The sequence below is a fragment of the Triturus cristatus genome, chromosome 4_2, assembly GCF_964204655.1.
Source record: "Triturus cristatus chromosome 4_2, aTriCri1.1, whole genome shotgun sequence".
NCBI classification, from domain to species: Eukaryota; Metazoa; Chordata; class Amphibia; order Caudata; family Salamandridae; genus Triturus; species Triturus cristatus.
In genome coordinates, this window is record NC_140586.1 from 296,180,590 (window position 1) to 296,202,161 (window position 21,572).

A 21,572-nucleotide genomic window follows, 5' to 3' on the forward strand; every position below is an offset into this window, starting at 1 on the left:
AAAATCAGTAGCAAATGTCAAACTTGTACAGCTTGTCTTACCTACGCCTGGGAGTAATTTTAGTTCTGGGAGAGTAGTTTTTATAATTCTGTGTTACAGTTTGATATGGAATTGTTGATAATAACACGATTACTCCTGCTCACATAGTCAAGAGTTTTGGATAAAAATCCTACCACAAGAGCACATTTAGCGAGCATGAGCGGCTGCACATGCTGCTGCTGCTTATGTTCTGTTGAATTTAGCGCTATTTTCTTAGCACAAAATGCATCCTCATGTTCATTTGTGCTAAGAAATTAGCTAAAAATACTGGGAGTAAGTTGGGGGAAAAGTCCTACCCTGAGTGCACATTTATTGAATGAGAGTGGCTGCTCCCACTCTCTATCCATGTTCTATTGCATTTAGAGCTATTTCTTAGTGCAAAAATGCATCCTCACATCCATTTTACAAGCGAGGGGGCATTTTTGTACCAAGAAAATAGCGTTAAAAGTAGAACTACTCTTGTTGTGTAATAAAGTAACTCTTGTAGTAGTTTTAGGTCATTCTGCACGATTACACTACATGGAATTACATGAGTTACGCCCAACCTCAGCCTAACCATGGGGCATATTAACAAGGGCTTTATCTCCGCTTTTTTGGCTTTAAAAGCCAAAGAAGCGGAGATACAAATACCGCCCTATCAACAACAGGGTGCTAACATGCAAAATCGCAGGTTAGCACCCTTTTTCACTACGCTTCCCTTTGCATCTCTAATGAGATGCAAAGTGGGCGTTCCAGAGCAAAATAATAGGAGAAATGTCGCTAAGCGACATTTCTCCTATTATCAAGCTTCACACTAACCCTGTTAGAGACAAAAAAAGCAGCGCTAACCACGGTTAACGCTGCTTTTTTACGTCTGCTAATTTTCAGACTTAGCCATGTAATTAAATGGGAGGTGGATTACATGGCTAAGTCCCCCATGGGCTATCAACAAGGAAATCCCTATCCTTGTAGTTTTATCGCTGCATTACCAGCGATAACCTCCCAAAATGCCGCTATCGCTGGATTTTTTATCGCCTAGGCGGGTAGCGTTGTTAATAATGTGATAACCAGGCGATATTATCCAGCAATAGCGGGCGCTAAAAAAATTAACGCTAAGCGCCCTTAGCGTTAATTTTCCCCGTTCCTTGTTAATATGCCCCCATATGAGTTCATTGTGCAGTTGCACACACTGTAAAGAGCAGACCATCTCTACCTAACGCAGCCTGGAAGATGCGTGTAGCAGCAGGCATTGACATGATACAGCATCCATAGACTCTCTACAATTTATTTTCTATGTGAGAATATTCACACACAAGTCCAGCTTGACATGCTACTGCAAAGATTCCGCATTTCACAGTCGCCAGGTGAGCAGAACTGACTACACCACTTCAAAGCAAAATGAACCTTTCAAACATGGCTTCTCAACTTCATTGTGACCCCTCTCTACAGATATGAAAGAAAGGAATAAATGGCCTATGCGTGCATCTAAAGGCACAGCAGCAACAAAGGAAGGCAATGAAGAACAGTTCAAGACAGAAAGGTTTGCACAAAATAATCAACAATAAAGACCTCTGAAGAGATGATACAAGTGTGCTCTTAATGTTAGTGTCTGGAGCAGCAGCAGGGTCTAGCTTTAATGTGCTAGCTCCTGCAGCCACAGTCAAGAACAAATGAGTGCAGCTTGTTACACGTGTCGATGCAAAGCGCCTTTCTCGACCTAAAAAGTCTGTCATGTTTTTTATTTCCCAAAGCATTCAGAGCTGTATTTTACCAACGCCACATGCTTTGTGAATTGAAAACAGTTGCCAAGAGACACAATATAAGTAGACTGTGCGCATTTGTGCATGCCTGGGTTTGCTTTCGTTAGCACATTAAAGCCAGGCCTACTGGCTTTGTCAGTGCATGTTATTTTCTAGTTGTCATGGGGCCCATACTCACAAAGCATACTGGCATCGACGCACTGAAGTCCTGCCATCCCAGGGCCTGATTCACAAATGTAAACTGAGACGAAATTCTAACTTTACGACTTTCGGTATTCACAAAGGGCATTTACGAGTAGTAAAGTTAGACTTTTGTCTCAGTTTAACTTAAGTTTTGTCTCAGTTAGACTTAAGATGAAAACTTAAGTTAAACTGAGACAAAAGTCTAACTTTACTTCTTGTAAATGCCCTTTGTGAATACCGAAAGTCGTAAAGTTAGAATTTCGTCTCAGTTTACATTTGTGACTCCAGAGCTGTACTCTTCACACGCCCAGGTTTCTTTTCCCAGAGGGTGGCACTTTTTTTTTAGCAATATTCAGGTCACAGGAAGTGTCTCTCTCTCTCTCTAGTGGCCCTTGCTATGTGTTGGCTGCTTCCTCCATTCAGGTATGGATTAATCACTTCCTTCAGTGACCTATACCATCTGCCAGCACCCCAGGCACTGAAGGATCTGGTTGAAGCTCTGTTTCTGCCGGTGCAGGTGTCGGGTCTCTGATTCCAAGCCAGGATCGGACTAGTCTACAGTGAATGAGGCAGTGTCCGACAGGGTGGTCTGACAGGTCAGTATGTGGGCCAGTATTTTGGTTGTTTATGGGCCTGTTTTAAAGTTTGCCGGGCCAGTGTTTGCAGTTGATTTCCTTAATATTAAAGCAACCATTGCCTGCAGCATGCTCAAATCCATGCAGTCCTCCATACCTGCAAAACACTTATAAAGATTGTCTTGACAAATTCCAAACTGCCCCAATTTGCAAACATCGGACATTGTTTTATCTATCCTATACGCTAATATGTTCTATTATTATTTTGGTGCCCGTGCCTTTTTTCAGCCCTAGTCCGACCCTGATTCCAGCCTCAAGACCTGTCTACTCTTTAAACTCCAGTGCTTTGAAGTCATCCAAGTCTCTCACTCTAGGAGGGGTTGTCACCACTCGCCCTTCAAGTGTCTGCGCTGTAAGAGCACAACACAAAATAGGTTTTGGCAATGTCACATGTCGTCTGAGATCGAGTTCCCCACCAGTGTGTGCACCCTCTCGATCGCCTAACCCTGAGCCCACTTGCTTCCTGCAAATCATAAGACATACAGGGGAACACCAGGCACCTGCAGAGAGCAGACACGGGCCAAGGATGGAGGACTTGACCAAGAGACGTGAATCCTACAGGCCATCCTGGGACGCTTTTTCCTCTTCCTATGTGTGCTGCAGAATGCAGCACACATCGAAAGAGGAAAAAACAAGGAGAAATAAAGATATTTCTCATTGTTACTCCTATCCTGGGAAGATGTTTCTTTTTGATGTATTCCCAGGTTTACAAGTCCTTGTAAATTTGCAAATCTGAGAATGCAATAAAAACCATGGGCATATCAGCAAGGCGAGGCGAAAGAATTATCGCCGCTTTTGCAGCCGTTTTCGGCTGAAAAGCGGCGATAATTTTATCGCCTAATTAGCAAGCTCACACCAACACGTGAAAACTTGTGTTAGCGTAGGAATTCCTAACGCCCAGCTTTGCATCTCTAATGAGATGCAAAGTGGGCGTTCCTGACCTGACATGACAGGAGAAATGTCGCTAAGTGACATTTCTCCTATCATCAAGCCCCACGCTATGAAGCATAGCGGCAAGAAAAGTAGCGATAACCCCAGTTATCGCTACTTTCCTTACGCCTGCTTCAGGACTGACTTAGCCATGATATTCTATGGAAGGTGGATATCATGGCTAAGTTTGTGAGTCCCTATCATCAAGCTAACCCCACATTGCGTGAAATTATCGCTGGGTTTCCAGCGATAATCTCACGTTAGACAGGATTTTTATCGCTTTTGAGATAAGCGTTGCTAACAGCATGCTATCTCAGCGATAAAAAACCACGCTAGCCGGTGATAATTATCCTAGCGCTAAGTGCGCTTAGCGATAATTATCGCCGGTTGTTGCTGATATGCCCCCATGGGAGTTGCATGGGAACCTCACCACAATGCCCATGGAACGCCTCCCTTGTGCAGAGTAAGGCAACACAGTGATTTGCGCTGCACTACCTTACTCCAGATTTTTTAAGCCATTCAAAGGCACGCAAAGTGACTTTTCGTGGCTTAACAAATCTGATTTAGAGGATTGCGCCACGCATGTATGTTGCATTCTGCAAGCATGACGCAAGGCTCTCATAAATATGCCCCATAGCATACAAGTTGTACATTTTACACTCACACCTTCTATTCCTTTTGAGACTCGTTGCTGTTATGTAGGTAGGGTTGCCACATTTGATGGAAAAAAATACCGGCCTTACTGACAGGAAACACAATACGAATTGTTCTACTTAATCAAGTTGAAAGAGATGAAGTTGCAATTCCAGGTGTAATTGCACAGAGAGGCAAACCAAGCAGCCAGAAATCTTAAGGCGTATTGTACCGCCAAGAAAATTAAGGAATAATAAGCCAAATAGTGCATTTTCCAACAGCGTTTTCAAAAGAATATGGTCAAAAAGCCATATGGTATATGGCACTTTTTAAGAGGCACTCATTAAATAATGTAATGCTTAATGATCTGCTGTGCACAAAGGACTCTCTGCAATGATTTTCAAGGGACTGTCCTCCCTTCATTTTTTTTGTTTTTTTTTAAAGTAAAGTAGAACAGTGCTTCTTACAGCCTTTAATTCTAGGGATTCTAATTTCAACGTTTCTGGGTGTGCATTCTGATAGGGCAACCTGTCCTTCTCAAGAAGTAGAAAGCATCATGTTTCATCCCTACCTTTCATGGGGTATATTTACAAGGGCTTTATCTCCACTTTTTTGGCTTTTAAAGCCAAAAAAGCAGAGATAAAAATATCGCCCTATTAACAAGAGGGTGTTAACATGCATTTGCGCATGTTAGCACCCTTTTACCCAACGCCTCTCTTTGCATCTCTAATGAGATGCAAAGTGAGCGTCACTGGGCAGGACAACCTTGTAAATATCGCTGATGTGTACATTGCGATATTTACAAGGCTGACAACGCATTTTAGCAGACGTTAGTTTTGGGAGAAAACCGCTGTTTTCGCCGGAAACTAACGTCTGCTAAAATGCAGACTTAGGCATACCTATTATGGGGGTGGATTGTGCTGATATGACCCTGTGGGTCGTATAAGCAAAGTTATCGCTGTTTTGCAGGGAACATCGCTGGAAAACCAGCGATGTTCCCTGCAAAACGGCGATCTCCCCGCTATCGCTGGTAATTATATCGCCCTGGGGAAATGCGTTGTAAATAACCTGCTAACAGGACGATATAATCAAGCGATATACGGCGATAAATAGAAAAGCGCTAAGCGTGCTTTGCATCTATTTATCGCCGTCCTTGTAGATATGCCCCCACTATCTTCCATTTTTCTATCCCGTCCTTTGAATTCGAATTTCCTTGATGCAAATTGATAGCCCATCTTCTTCAAAATGGGAAGGGTGGCGAAAATGGAAGACCAGAGAGATCACACAACCTCAGACTTTACACCGCAGAGATAATGCTCATACTAAACAGATAGTTTAGGCTGAGGAGCACAGATAGGCCACACATATGATAAAGGCTCTGCTCTCACATAGAAGTTAGATACAACAGCAGTCAGCTAACCAATGTCTAGCCTTATGAAATACCCCCACCTTATGACATAACAGGCAGAGCACAAAGAATAAGGTGTAGGTGAGTAGGGAGATAATGCCATCACATCATCAAGGGCCCCAAATCCAATCATGTGTAAAAAACAGTTTTTGTTCAATTAATAAACTCGTTATCCCTTAAATGCTAGCTTTAATTATTTATAGTAATTAAATGTAGTTTGTCCTAAACCATCAGTTTGTTATTCCTTGGAGAAAAAAAATCCAAATTCTACTCACTAACACTACATTTTAATTCTCTCTAAATAAACTCATCCCTATACAGTCTTCTGTATGATTTTCCTATGTCCTACCTTTTAAGAACAATGCACTGAAGCCCTGCACACTGGCTTAAATAAAGCTCAGTGGTTTAGGAACTCACAGGCGTGATTTGTGCGAGGCTGCAGGTCAGAGATGTAACTCTTGGCATGGTTACCTAAGGGTCTCATTTATGAGGCCCCTTGCGCCTCTGGAGCATCACTTTTTGTGACGGCACAGAAGCCTGCGTGATATTTATCAGGCAGCACTAAGCCACTTTTTTTGGCTTAATGCTGCCTGATAAATATCAGTCCCTTTAATGCAGTGTTCTGCGATAAAGGGGCGTGCAAGGGTGTTGGTGGGGGCGTTCCCAGCAACATCCATGGCCTTTTGACACTAGATTGACGAGAAATCATAAATCTGAGGCAGCGCCAAAAGAAGGGAGGCGTAAGGGAGGCACAACGAGGAGAAATATCTTTATTTTTCATTGTTTTTCCTTTTCCTTTGTGTGCTGCATTCTGCATCACACATAGAAAGAGGAAAAAGCCTATAGTGATTATTTCTGTACAGAAAGGTTTCCTTTCCTGTACAAAAATCATCATCCCCGCAACGCAGGCCCCCTTGCACCATGGTGCAAAGGTGCCTGAGTTGGCGCACAGCAGCCCATTGTGCGCCGGCGCAGGGGAAAAGGACAGGAATGCGCCGTATCTTATAGATACGGCCCACTCCTGCCCTTTTTTTTTGCCGTAGGGCAGCGCAGCAGGAAGGCCTGCTGCGCTGCCCTACGGCAAAACCTCATAAATGAGGCCCTAAGTCTTTCTGACCATCCAGATTCACCGAATTAAGGACAGTCAGCGTTGACTGATCATTACATTAAAAAATGCTCCATGTGAAGCATTAACATAAAAGGACTGTGTAACTGATAAGAACGAGTCATTCCCAGCATGTGATGCCTGTTATTGTCAGTAGTCAAGTCAAGTCAATAAACTTTATTCTACACAAAGCCATAAAAGCCATAAAACAGCACATCATATAAATGATAAAATATTAAAATGCTAGAGTCTGCATGAACTTGATGACAAATAAAACCATCAAAAAGCATTACCAATTAGATCATGTACATGTCTTGCCATAACAATTTCTGAATACTAGAGCCATCCTGGTATAAGTTTAAAACTGCTAGACAAATTCTCTGATATTGTGCCTACACATGACAAGGACATGGAAAAAATACCTGGTATAATAACGAAAGCTATATGAGTTGGCTTGCGCTTTATTTTTGAGACATTGTAACAGTAACACAAAGGTAATTCATACTTTCAGTCCTTTTACATAGGTTTACAACTGCTGCAAGAAAAAAAAAAATATTCAGATGTCTATCTGTACAATATTCAAATGTATATCTTTTCGTAGCGTTTCCTAATGATAAACACCATTTTAATTACATTTAAAACTGTATAGCAAATCTTTCATCTAAAAAGTCACTGCAAAAATTCCAATACTAACCGGTCAGTGGTGTAGCTAGGGGTGGCGGTCCGCCCAGGGTGGCACTCTTTTTGGGGGTTGCAGAGGTGAGCAAGTCATGTCTGTCGACTACCACCATCCCCTGCCTCAGAGAACAAGTTGTCTGTCGGCCACCAACTCCACCAAACCCCAGAACAAGTCGGCTGTCAGCTGCCAAACCCCCCATTCTTACCTGCACCAGGCGGCAAACTTAGGGGCCACCCAGGGTGGCAGTAGGTCTAGCTGCCACTGTACCCGATGCTCTCCGATCTATAAGCTGCGCAATACAGGAACCAGAAAAGAGGAACGTGGGACCGAACATAATGGACAAAACAAAATATAGTGGCAAATGCTTTGATTTGAAACATTGTTACAACGTCATAGAGATAGTTCATATTGCCAACAATTTTGCATTGTGAAGGCCACCTCAACACAGTGTTAAATCTAAAATGAGTCAGATCAAATCAATGAATTGGGTCAGCTAACCATGATAGATTTGGTTCGAAGCTTCTTGTAGTTGACACCAATGAGTAGGTCACAACTTTTTGTAGATCCTGCACCTTCCTCAGTCTTACTTCCATACAGAGCTCAAGATAACGATTTTTACAAACTCTTTACAATTAAATTTAATCTTTTGCAGATTAGCGTATACGGCTGCCAAGCCTAGATTATCTAAAGTGCTCTTCAATACGGATATCAAGGGATTTGGTTGGCACCTTCTATGGCTAGACAACGAGCCATGCCGGATGTAACTAAAGCTGCCTCTGGTTTCTCCCATCACTTAATCCATAATAATAGCCGTGCCAGGACTGATTTGGTCCTCAATATACGAGAATCCTAATTCCTCATGGGAGAGGAAAGTGCCGGTGTTTCTTGGCACTGCCAGCAGTTTGCGGGCCTCGCATGACAAATGCCCCACAAACCCACATCATATAATCCTGTTGAGAGGCTTTCACTTTTATATTTTTATCATCCCCTTAATGGGCTTGTGCTTCATTTTCTAAACAAATCTACAGATGGCCTCTATATTCCTTTCAAATAACTGCGCTCTTGCATTAAGGAGCGCTTTTCAGAAAATTGATGAGCTAAAAAAGATGCCAAAATTATTAAAATATTTTACCTTCTACCAATGAGTACCCACCTTTGTGAAGAGCTTTGTTTTCGTATTAGGGTTCCCACATGTCATTATGTATGTTTTGGCAAAAATTTACTTTTATATCTAAGTTTTCCAAATAAGACAAAAATGAGTCCAGTGGCACCCGTTAACCAATTGCAGTGCGGAAGATCAAGAATGCATTATCCGTGTACAGCAATATCCTTTCCGGCCCCTATTAAGTACTTGTTGATCCCATTTATGTAGAGCAGAACATGAAGGGGGGCTGGGATGCACCCCTGTCTCACACCCAGTAAGGACCTAATCTGTGTGGTCTTCTTCCCATGAAGGCCATATCACACTGTTCAAGAAAGTCGTGGTGGAGATGTTTTGTGAGGGTCAGCAGCTCAATTTCAACTCCCATTTTCTCCATTGTCATCCATAGATTTGCCCAGCCGACTAGATCAAAGGCACTTGTTAGATTTATAAAAGCCATATGTAAAGATCTCTTCTTAGTGAAGAGAACAGGAATTCCCATTGAAAACCCTTTACCAAACACACTCATACACAAATTCACTTCAGTGACCTATTCCCTGTGAATAGACTCAGCATAACAATATATTGAAACTCATCCTCCAGGCTTGTATACCACCAATTATGAGATCAAACATCAAGGGGTATTTTTTTTAAATGTTTAATAAAAAATAGTTTTTTTACTTTATATCAAATTGTCATTTTTTACTCCTTATAGTCAAAGCATTTCAAATTTCATAAAATTCATATTTGACATGCAATTTACAGTTTAAAAACAATATGTGCAGTATATAAAAAACATTTCTGAAATATCTAAAATGACCAAAGAAGAATATATTAACAGGGAACTCTTTTTGCACAGTTCAAAAAAAGTTGTTGCATTAGCTGATCCTACAGTTCACATCAAATGTATGTCCTGGTGAATGTGAGAGTCCATTCATTCCAGTAGTTCCTTGTGGTCGGATTCAGCAGTGCTTAGCGTTGACGCGTTTCGGTGGGTACAGCTACTAAAAACCACCTTCCTACGGACAGTAAAATAAAAAGGGATTTTTCTTCCTTCCTCGAGATGCTAACAATATGTAATCACTCTTGGTGATTCAAGTCAAACCTGACTGCTCTGTGTCAAGCTACCAGAGGGTGAGTACGGATTAATTTAGTGTGTGTTTCTGGCTTACCCTGACTAGGATTGTGGTTCTTATTTGGACAGGGTGCACACGTCTCCCATTTGAAACCTAATTTCTATAGAGACCAAATTTCTAACAGCAATATTTATCCTGCTGCAAAAAACAATGAATACATAGATTACTACCCATCATTATGTGTTCATTCTAACAACCCTAACTGCAGGTTAAAAGCCATTCCTCCATGTCTACAAGAACTATTTGTATTCTAGTTATAAAACAGATAAATAGAGATTCCTCTACACAGTCTACTAGGGGCCAGATGTACACAGCACTTGTTACAAAATACTGGTCGCGATTTGCGACAAGTGTTTTTTCAACTAGTGTGGTAATTATTGTACTATGTACTAATAGGTTGCTTCGCAAGTTACAGATTCCTAATGTTAGCAAATGAACATTCCTCAGGTTGTAGGTACTTATCTCATGGGGTAGAAAGGTAAATGAGGTAGGTCGCAAATTGCAACCCACTAGGAATTGCAGCTATGACAGGGATGATATGCCTGCTGAGGTTTGTAGTCCACATGCCTGTGAGTGCTTTAAAATAAAGCATTTTTTAAAATGTAAATACAACCAGGTTTCATTAAAGGACCAATGGGACCGCTGCCTACTCCTCAAAAAGGTTTTTGTCAACATTCACCAAGGGGGCGGGCCCTTTTGACCTTTTTGACCTACACACAAAAGAGACGCATTTAGTGCTGTATAGAAATACATTGGTATTTTTATAAAAAATTACAATCTCAACTATCTTGCCTTCTATTAATTAAATGTGCTTTCCTACACATTGGGCTCACATCCTAGAAAGATTATAATTCTCTCAGTAGTTTAGCCGTCATGATCAATTGATTTTTATTGCTTATGCTAACTTTACTGTATTTTATATTAAGTTTCATTGTTTCTCACACTTTTGAGAACTGCTTTAGTCACCGGTATCAAACACTGTTGGAAAATTCAAACTTTTTTGTTTATTTTTTATATATATTTGCTTACTTGGTTATTACTACTGGCTTTGAAGGCTGTTGCTTTAATCCAGGTGCATAGTACCTGGGTAGAAATGAATTAAAAAAAAATAGAAACCGGAAATCTGTGCCAAATCAAAAGACCACTGGATATTGCCCTGAAAATGGGGTTCACCAAATCCTGATTTCGTTATGTCTCATAATGTTATCATATCTAACAATATGTCTGATGATGTCACTGTTAAGTATTTCCTGATCTTATTACAAGTCTTCCATGCATGCTCCAAATCTCCTTGTGATGTGTTTAATATCAGTGATTTCATGGTTTTGTGGGCCCACTGTATCCCATGATTTAATCATGTGCATCCTTAGCATAATCTAGTAACCACTTTGCTGTCTCTAAAAGAAATCCCCAGGTAGGTGGATGTTGGTTCTGTGTTGTTCGTGGGTGGTTGATTTGTAAACTGCTAAAGCCTCAGGGGTTCATATTGAGATTTACAGGATGTCAGAAATCATCCACCAGAGAAGAATACAGTTATCCATATTGGAGAGCAATTCACAGTATCAGACATCCTAAAGTTGGTAAGATTTGTTTTTTATTTTCATATAAGGAATAGAAAACATTAATCTTGGCTATTGTTCTGACAACTTTGCACCTGATACACATCATGACTACATTTCAGCATTCACCTTTCATTTTCTGCCATGCAATGACATTTTTTAAGACCTGATGGCCTGGCACAAGGTTTGTGTGACCTTGGGTCAGTACTGGGATTGGAGAAAATGTACTCCTGGAACACATAAACTGGTGGTCAAGATGTAGCAGAAGAATATAAAGAAATTTGCAACAAAGACATATGTGACAGTAATTCTGGTCTAGCTTACTTAATTGGTCACAAAGAGGCTGCATTTTAAAATAGCTTACCAAGTTAAGACTCCTGCCGCAGAGATTATTGCGTGCCCAGCAATTTTGAGCAGATTATATTAGCAGTAAAACAGTGGCGTAACACAGGTCCCCGCGGTGCGGGGGGGCCCCATGCTCCTGGGGGCCCCCTCAGCACAGCACTCTGGCTGCAGAGCTCCTGATTGAGCCCACATGCCTTGCAGGGAGGCCCCCTCGAGTTTCCTTACACCAGTGCAGTAAGATAACTGTAGAGGTTGCCACAGTCCTGTGTTTTGTACAGGGTTTACTCATAGAGCAGCATAGAGGGTTAATGTGCTAACTGCAAAGCAGATCGTGTAACATTACTGATTTGTATTTTATGATTATATATTTTATTTGGATAGGTAAGTGGGCAACTGATTTTGACACTGAGATAATTGTATTACTTCCATTTCATACATTGCAACCCTTCTAATATAGCACAGAGATCTATTTACCAGCGTTAGGGAACGCAAGCCATTGGTTTAGATCCTCATAGATTTTTTCTCAATCTGTTGTTATTCTAAGATTGCAAAGAAGGGTTCCTTTGAGAAGTCATAAAGTCTAGTTAGTACAGACAATCACAATCACTGCGTTACATTTTATATCCTAACATTGTGTTTTTCTTAGCATTGCTCTTAAAATTAAGGGCCTTTTTACAATGTCGGTCGGACTTTCCTCCGACCGCCACCGTGGCGGAAACCGGAACGACTGGCCTCCGGCCGGCGGTCCTGACCGTCTAATTACGATACGTATTCCCATATTTCCCTATAGGAGCATGTGTTACAGCCATAAACCTGCCGTAGCACAAGCCATAAGGAAATGGGAGGTTGTGTTAATCCCTGCACCCTGGCGCAGGCACCTCGGGGTGCCTGCCACAAGGTGCTGGGACTAACAGTGGTGTCCCCTCGGCCCCCAACTGGGGACGCAAGGAAAAGGGGGCCCTGCTAGAGGCCCCCAAAATTGCTTTCCCACAGACTTTCTATGTTGCAAAGCCAGACATGAAAAGCCTGTTGGAAACCAAGCATCGTAATCCCGATGGGATTACGGGCTGGTCACAGACTGGCCAACGGGCTCCTATAGCCTGTCGGAAGCCAGCCAGAATGACCGGCTGGTTTCAATTCCAACCAGCTGTATTGTAATCAGCCGATCAGAATTAAACCCGACCATCTCGGTCATAAAGCCTCCGACAATTGGCCTCATAATGCCTTCAAGTATTGACGATATGTGATTCTTATACCTTATAACTAGGGGTGGGTGTAATTCTCTCTAGCCTAATTACAGAAAAACTGCTCATAATTATGTGCAATTGTGTGAGCAACATAATGCAGCATTCAGCACTATCTTCTTAGTGCAAAATACACACTTGTGTCAAAAGGGGCCAGAGGATGCATTTTGTAGTATGAAAATAGCACTAAATGCTAAAGAACATGAACAGCAGTGGCCAGAACCGCTTACTCTCTCTTAGTTTGTTGTTCCTGTGCTCCTGTGGTAGTTTTTTGCCCCAACTTACTGTTAATTACTCAAGCTGGAGTGATAATATAATTTTGGTAATTTTGCATCATAATAAAATTTCCCCAGGCCTACTTATAACCCTCATTATCTTATGGAATATTTACTGTACATTGATTTACACACTTATATAATTTACTGCGTCTTTGTGTATGATGTAAAGCATTCTGACACCCTACACTGGGATGAGTAGCGCTATAAAAGAATTAAACAAAAAAATTAGTAGGTGTTATTTAATTAATATTTGTGTAATTACTCATACCCCTAGGTTACAGTGCATGAACACCTCATAAATATAGGGTTAAACAGAGTCAAAAACCTGCCTCTAAGTCATAATTTTTTAGGTCTCGCATAGCTATTGCGTTTACGCAATCGCTATGCGAGACTCTAGTAAGAGGGGCATTTCAAAGTGCTCCCAAAAGTGGATTGCATGGCGAGCACACGCACAATCACGTGCATCGTGCCGCCATGCAATCCGTTTGAGGAAGCGCTTCAGGCCACTGGCGAGTGCACGTGTAGCCACAACCTCGGCATCCTACTTCAAAGGGTCCGCTCCCCCACCTGGAATGCGCTCCCCCGCCCCCGCCGTTCACGTTAGAACAGTTTCTGTTATACATTTCCCATTTTTTAATGTCTAATGAATGGCATCCGAAATGTGTGTTTTCATGAACAATTGCAGCTTATAGAGCACGAGATGATGAATTGTTTCAGTTTTGCAAGCGCTTTCACTTTGCATTTACAGAGCTGGAAGTGGCAGAGCTGAGTGCGGAGCTCTTCAGAATTCACGTCTGAGACACCCCCTCACCTCCACTCCCCTCCCTTGCCTCACGTCTCCCAGCACTGCAAGTACGGCTAGGGCCAGGCCCCCTCCCTGTTGGGCTAATCCTTGTGCTTCGCTCCACTGCCTACACTCCCCCTCCCCCTTGTTGCTTTCACTTTCATCCACACACTGTCCCTCGTGTTGCTTCTACCTTACCCCCCTTACTACCCTCCGCCATCACCTGCCTACACCCCCTATTGCTCCAGGACCACACTATACTGCTGTTGGAAACAAATATTGTAAATAATAAATGGAAATTTTGGTCTAAATTAAACTTTCGGCTGCAAGGCATTGCGTTATTTAATCCTTTATTTATTACAGCTAAATTGTAATTTTTGTTCCTGAAAACACGTGTATATCATCTAACATGAGTCACTTAGCATAAATATTTTAACTTTATTTCTTGTACAGGAGATAGTCGGTACTGCACTTCTGTGAAACACCAGCCATGATACCGGTTTTGTTACATTCTGGCCAGCTTGTTTCTCTGTCCGTGCTTACCTTTCCCTACTGCTGGTGGCATGTGCCACAGAACAAAGTTAAAGAAACACTGTACATGTACCCACCATCTTAACAATAAACATCAAAATAAGGACAACATAAAGTGGAGAAAAAAATCGTGCAGATAATTAAAAGTTAACTTACTTTGTTCCACAACAAGAGGTGAAAATATAGCAAATACTTGAGCTATTCAAATTCGTATTAATTTCATATAGAACAGCTGTTCCTTGTTTTAATTAATTACGGATGCATGGCAAAATCTGCCTGAGGCTCTATTGATTCTAAGGGAAGGCAAGGTACGAGATGTTGTTGTTTTTAATTCAAACAAGCCATATATATTAATGGGGACTTGTTTCTTAATATGGTGTTGGTGTTGGGGAGGTTGTTTCTTAAGCTCTGCAGAAGGGGAATCATATATTGTGATTGTGTGACCATGCATGTTTGGCATCCCTGATATTAAGTTGTTTGTGTTGTGGTTTAAACCCTAAAATGTCACAGAAACAGCCAGTGGAGGCTGCATCCTACACATTGCCAGGCCACATTTAATGAGAACTGTACAGATAGCACACAACTTTATTGAGTATTATTTATACAATGGCTAATTCTAGGTAAATGATGGGTTTATCGCTAGTATTTTTCACCCAGCACCTTAGTAGCAGCCTTCACCAGGTGCTCTATGCAGTAGGGGTGCACTAAAACAACTACATATCAAAAGCTGCGATCATTAGATGTGATGTGATACCACCCTTTGACTTCACTGCCCATTTCAGAGAAATTGTAGAATGCCTGGCTGGCCACCAATGTATTAGCCTATGCTTGTTTCGGTTTTTAACTTCATCCAGAAAACAATGGCTTTGCTGGAAAGTAATAATGACAACTGGACAAACTAACAATGGGAAAGATGAAAGATCTGGCTTTATAGTGCTAATGTGTGAACAGAACATGCGCAACAGATATTTGCATGTGTTAGAAGTTTAAAGCCAAATCTATTGTTAAAAACTTGTGGACAGTTTTCGTCTGCTGTTCCTGGGTGCAGGACTCCTCTTGACAATGTTCTACAAAAGTACAGAACTTGGCAATTTCTTCTGGTGCGATGGAGCAGAACATATCTCCTGGTGGCTCGGTGGACCTATCTAGGGATGGATGGCAGCTCAGGGAATGTACTGGGGCACATTATCCATTCCTTTTATAATGGATGCAAAACCTAATTTAGAGCTTACGTGCTGAATATCTCTCTGCCTGTGTGATTGAAGACCATGCTCCACTATTCCAGCAGTGACATTGTTCCTGCATATGGCTATCATGTGGGGAAAAGTCTCCACGAAACATGCTACATACCACATAAATACACCCCACATAAATCCACTCTATGCCACATAACAACAATCCACATAAATACACTCCACACCATGCCACATATTTCCAATCAACATAATTTCACTCAACACCACATTGTTCCATGCCACACTATTCAACTCCACACAAATATATTTCACACCACATAATTCAACACCAAACCGCATAATTCCCCTCAACAACACAATTCCACTACACACCACATATATCCAATTCACAACACATATTTAAACATCATACCACAAACCTAAGCAGCACACAAAATAACACTCTACTACATAATGCTCCACACCACAAAATACCATTCCACATAATTATACTCCATAACACACAATCCCATTCCACATACTTCTAATACCACATTATTACTATCCAAATAATATAACTGTACACCATGGCACAAAATTCCACTCCACACTTGACTTGACTTGACTTGGCATAGGTAAGAGACATTTACATTTACAATAACCATAGCTCTCTCTATTTTTTTAGCACACCGATCTAGCGCTTAGCTCCTACCTATTTGTTCGTTTTCATCACCAAAAAGGCAAAGTTATCCAGACAGTTCCACGTCACACAATTTAACTCCAAACATTTCCAATCCACACCACATCATTCAACATCAAACCACATAATACAACTCAACAACACAATTACACAACACACCACACAATTCAACATAGTGCCCTAAAATTCAACAGCACACCACATAAACTCTAATACATACCACTCCACAACACAAAATACCATTCCACATAATTACACTCAATAACACAGTCTCACTACACATAATTCCAGTACACTCAAAAATACATAATTACTATTCACATAATAGCAGAGCACACCAAGCCACATAATTCCACGACACAAATCCACTTCTCACCATACACTTCCATGCCACACAGTTACACAACTAACTAATCCAATCCAGCCCACATAACCCCACTACACACCACATACATACACTTCATAACACATAGTCAAATACATTGCCATTTACAATGCCAATAGCTCCAACTCAAATGTGAGACCGATTGCATTTCCAATGCTTGTCTAACGTACTTGTGAAGTGATAACCAGTGCACTTTTATTTCCTTCCATTGCACTGGCTTCTAGGTGTTAGGCTCAAGATGGATCCCACCCAATTTGATACTCGACCAAAAGAAGGGCTGACAGGCCTTTAAGTCAGTATTTTGTTTTGGTAGTGGCGGGAAGTGAAAATAAGAAAGCCCCCTTGCTGCCTGCAGGTTTCTGCTGAAAATGGAATGCAGACAACGTGCTGGTGTCCCAGGGTCAGTAGGAAATAGCAGTTTGATTTAGTGGGATCCCCCTACTTTCCAGCACTATCTTGGGTATAAAAATTAGAGAGATCTTTCTATCTCATTTTGCAATACATACTGGGCGAATGATTTTAGTTGTGTTATTGCATTATTTAATCCTCTATATTTTACCCTTTAATACTCTTCTACCAATGAATCCAGTTCCCTTCTGCACATATCCCTGTTTCCATCATCTTTACCACACCTCCCTCTTACTTTTGTATTAGCACATCTCCTCAAAGCTGTCGGGTGTCCCAGTGTCATGTGATACTCTGACTTTTTTTTTATCATCTTTAGTATGGACTTAAGATCTAAGGGGCAGATTTACGAGGAAGTGCCGCAGCGTGGCAACGCAAGCACTTTGGCTGCGCCATGCTGCAGCACTTCCAAAGCACAGGAATGTGACATATTTACAATGATATGTCGAATTCCTGTGCTCTCCCCTCGCTGGCGCACAAACTGCTGCCTTGTGCCGGCACAGGCACCCTTGCACCATGGTGCAAGGTTGACTGCGTCATGGGGAGAGATTGTTTTTGTGCAGGAAGGGGCACCTTCCTGCACAAAAACAATCAATGCAGGCATTTTCCTCTTTCAATGCGTGCTGTAGAGGAAAAAAGGAGGAGAAATTAAAATATTTCTCCTCATTGCGCCTCACACGCATTTCCAGATTTACGAATCTTCGTAAATCCGGAAATGTGTCTTGTTCCATGGGTGTTGCGTGGGAACACCCACAGCAACACCCATGGAACCCCCTTTTCACGCAAAGTGCTGCGTGTAAATGGGCTATATTTACAAGGACAGGAAAAGCCACGCAAGGTGGCTTTTCCTGTCCTTGTAAATATGGAGCAGTAAAATACGCCACCAGTACGTCACAAAAAGTGACATACTGGTGGCGCAGGGGGCTTGTAAATCTGCTCCTATTTATACAAAGTGTTTGTTTTTGCCTAAGAAGCAAGGACTGGATGAAGATATCGCACATTGCGTCAGGTCACTTGGCAGGCTTGGCTCTGTCACCATCGGCACCTCCATCTTCTCTGTTTCTTGCAGCAATTCCTTTTTGCACCTCAAACCTATCCCCAGGCTTTGCCCAAAATGCCTGAATGCACATTTTAAGTCTCCCCACATCCAGACCCAAACATGAAGACAGTCATAGTCAGTGAAAGCGTGACCTCCCTCTCTCCAATGGCCGAGAGTTGGTCAATGGCCCAGCCTTGTAGAACTAGTCCCGGCTATTTTAGTCGATGTCACTTGAAATAGTAGGACTGGTAGTTTTAATTTCGCCATTTTGTGCATTGTCCCAGCAGCACCAGCATGGCTAAAGAAGGATGAGTGAAAATGACCCCTAGGAAAAAGGGTCGTTGCTAGTTACCCATTTCTCGACCCATTGATGCATGAACTCCTGCAGTAAGCTGATGATTGACGGCATCTTTCACTGCAATGCTTACAATAAACTCACACTTTAAGCAAGTCAGACCTACTGGCATTGCCAATGCTCCTTACGTTTGCAGTTGCACTGATGTTATGAATTGCTTAGATCACATCGAATAACTGTTGAGGTAACTAAGGGGCATATCAGCAACACCCGGCGATAATTATCGCTCAGCGCACTTAGCGTGAGGATAATTATCGCCGGGTAACGTGGATTTTTATCACTGAGATAGCATGCTATCAGCAACGCTTATCTCCTCAGCGATAAAAATCCTAGCGCTAACTGCCTAACGTGAGATTATCGCTGGAAACCCAGCGATAATCTCACGCAATGTGGCGTTAGCTTGCTGATAGGGACTCACAAACTTAGCCATGATATCCACCCTCCATAGGATATCATGGCTAAGTCAGTCCTGAAGCAGGCGGAACGAAAGTAGCAATAACAGGGGTTATCGCTACTTTTCCTGACGCTATGCTTCATAGCGTGGGGCTGGATGATAGGAGAAATGTCGCTTAGCAACATTTCTCCTGTCATGTTAGGTCAGGAACGCCCACTTTGCATCTCATTAGAGATGCAAAGCTGGGCGTAAAGAATCCCCACGCTAAAGCAAGGTTTCACGCGTTAGCGTGGCCTTGCTAATTAGGCGATAAAATTATCGCCGCTTTTCGGCCAAAAACGGCGATAATTTTTTAACGCCTGCTTGTAAATATGCCCCTAGGTAGGGAAAGCTGTATGAGAAACACTACACCCACCAGAATTTTCTCCAGTTCCAGAAAATATATTATTTTGTTGATGATGCACAGGACTAGTTGTGTCAAATATATTTCCTGTGCGTGTGGACACCAGACTGCTCTTTGCTTGTACCGCTACATATTCACCAACAAATAAGTGAACAGTGTGCTGATTCTCCAAAAACAGTAGAGGGCGCCATTTAACAGAAAACGTTTTCTAAAAAAATGACGCGGCAGATTTACAAGCCCCTTGAGCCTCATTTACGCCGCCGTTGCGTCACTTTTGTGACGCAGCGGCGGCGCTAATCCTGCGCCATGGTGCGGGGTACTTACAACGTGATGCATCTGGGAGATGCATCACGTTGTAAAGCCCTGCGCCACATGTAGGCGTTCTTGCGCAGGGGGGGCCTTCCGGCGCAGGAACGCCTCCTAAAAGTGGCTGAGTGAAATCTACAAGATTTCACTCAGTCACTTTTATGCCCATGCTGCGTCAAAACCCTGCGCCTGCCTGAAGCAGGCGTAAGGATTGACGCAGCATTAACAAGATAGGGCCCCCCAGAGCATTGCTGGAGCTGCGTCACACTTGCGACGCAACTCCAGCAATGCGCCTCTTTTACGGCACAGATGTGTCACGCATCTGTGCCGTTTTTGCACTATGGTGCGCCGCATTGTAAATGCGGCGCATCCATGGTGGCGGAGCTGTGGCGCACAATAACTGGCGCATCCCTGCTGATATGCAGGGATGCGCCAGTTATTGTAAATATGCCCCGAAATGCTGTAGTTTCATCTCTGATCTCGCTTAAAAAAGATTCAAAATAAAAACAATTTATTGGGCATTGGGCTGCAGAAAAAAAGAAAATATGTTCTCAATTAGGACTATTGTATTTCGGAGAAGTAATAAATAATTCCGTGTTAAAATAACCTCTGGAGGATAAGGAGCAAAATTGTGCCAGAACATCATCTCTCAGTAAAAGTTTTTTTTAAAAAACATTTTATTGAAGAAAGCAGTTACAGCTCTGACGTGTTTCCGGATTTCACTTGTGGAATTATTGATCAATTAAAAACAATTACGCTGATGTTATTTGAAACCGCAGAGAGCCATTTTGTACATATTCATGTTTAAGAAGGTGCTCTGCGTACTCCTGGAAACGGATATATAGCGCCATCTTTTTTTCTCTATGAAATAAAAAAATATATGACAATCTTCAGCAGTTTGAAATCTTTTTCGGAGTGGCAGTGCTGCAAGCAACCGTGAAGATATACGATTCTATAATGTGTAATTATGCTTTGTGACCAGTAGAGGATACTATTGCACAACAAAGAAATCTTTACTAAAGAAAACCACTCCATCCAGTTTGCCCTTGTTCTCTTTGCCAAGCATTGTTGGAGCGAGAAAGAAAAATACGATTTTATGGCTTTTGGCATTACACAGATCTCTGGTACAAACAAACCTGTGTGGTTCTGAAAACTAATATTTAAAAAAAAATCTACCTTTCTCTGCTATTTTTTTGGTTTCATGGTAGATGTTATTATGCCCTATGACATACAAAATTAGTGCAATGGTACCTGTGTTATGGTCAAGATACTTTTCGAGCAGGCAGGCGTATTTACCTGTACAAAAAATATCCCATGAGCATTTTTCCTCTATGAATATGTGCTTGAACACACACATGCAAAGAGTAAAAAACGAGGAGAAATAAAGATATATCTTATTGTTACGCCAGCCTCAGGCAGGCGCACCATTTTTGCACAAACCCATGTCTACAACTCTTTGTAAATATGGGATCATGTAAAAATTCATGGGTTGATGCACGGTAATGTCCATGCAACATCCATGGAACGCCTCCCTGACGCAAAGTAACTGCAAGGCAGTGCAATGCACTGCTCTATGTTACTTTTTTTTCTTTTTTACAAAGAAACACAAATCGACATTTGAGTTGCATTGTAAATACCAAAATGGATTTTGTGCCTGGTTTGCATCAAAAACATGATGCAAACCAGACACAAAACTTTTGTAATCTGGACCCAAGAGTACAACATTTAAACATGCAACTCCAGCTCTCCCTTTGCCTCAGACGCACATGGGACAACTTCTCTGCATTTTGTGCACCCATTCGTTGTCCCTTTAATGATGTTAGGAATTAAGGCAGTGCATTGTTTGTTCCTTCTCTACCCTGCTGAAGTGTGTTGAAAATGTGACAGGGTGAGGGGAACGGAAAGGATAGTCATGAGGAAAGAGACAGGATGCGAGCACAGAGGGGTAGCTCGCATAGGCCGTACTGCGAGGCGGGGTGGGGGAGGGGCAGGGTGAGGGGCAGTAAACTCAGACATACGACGGAACGGAGGAACGGAATAA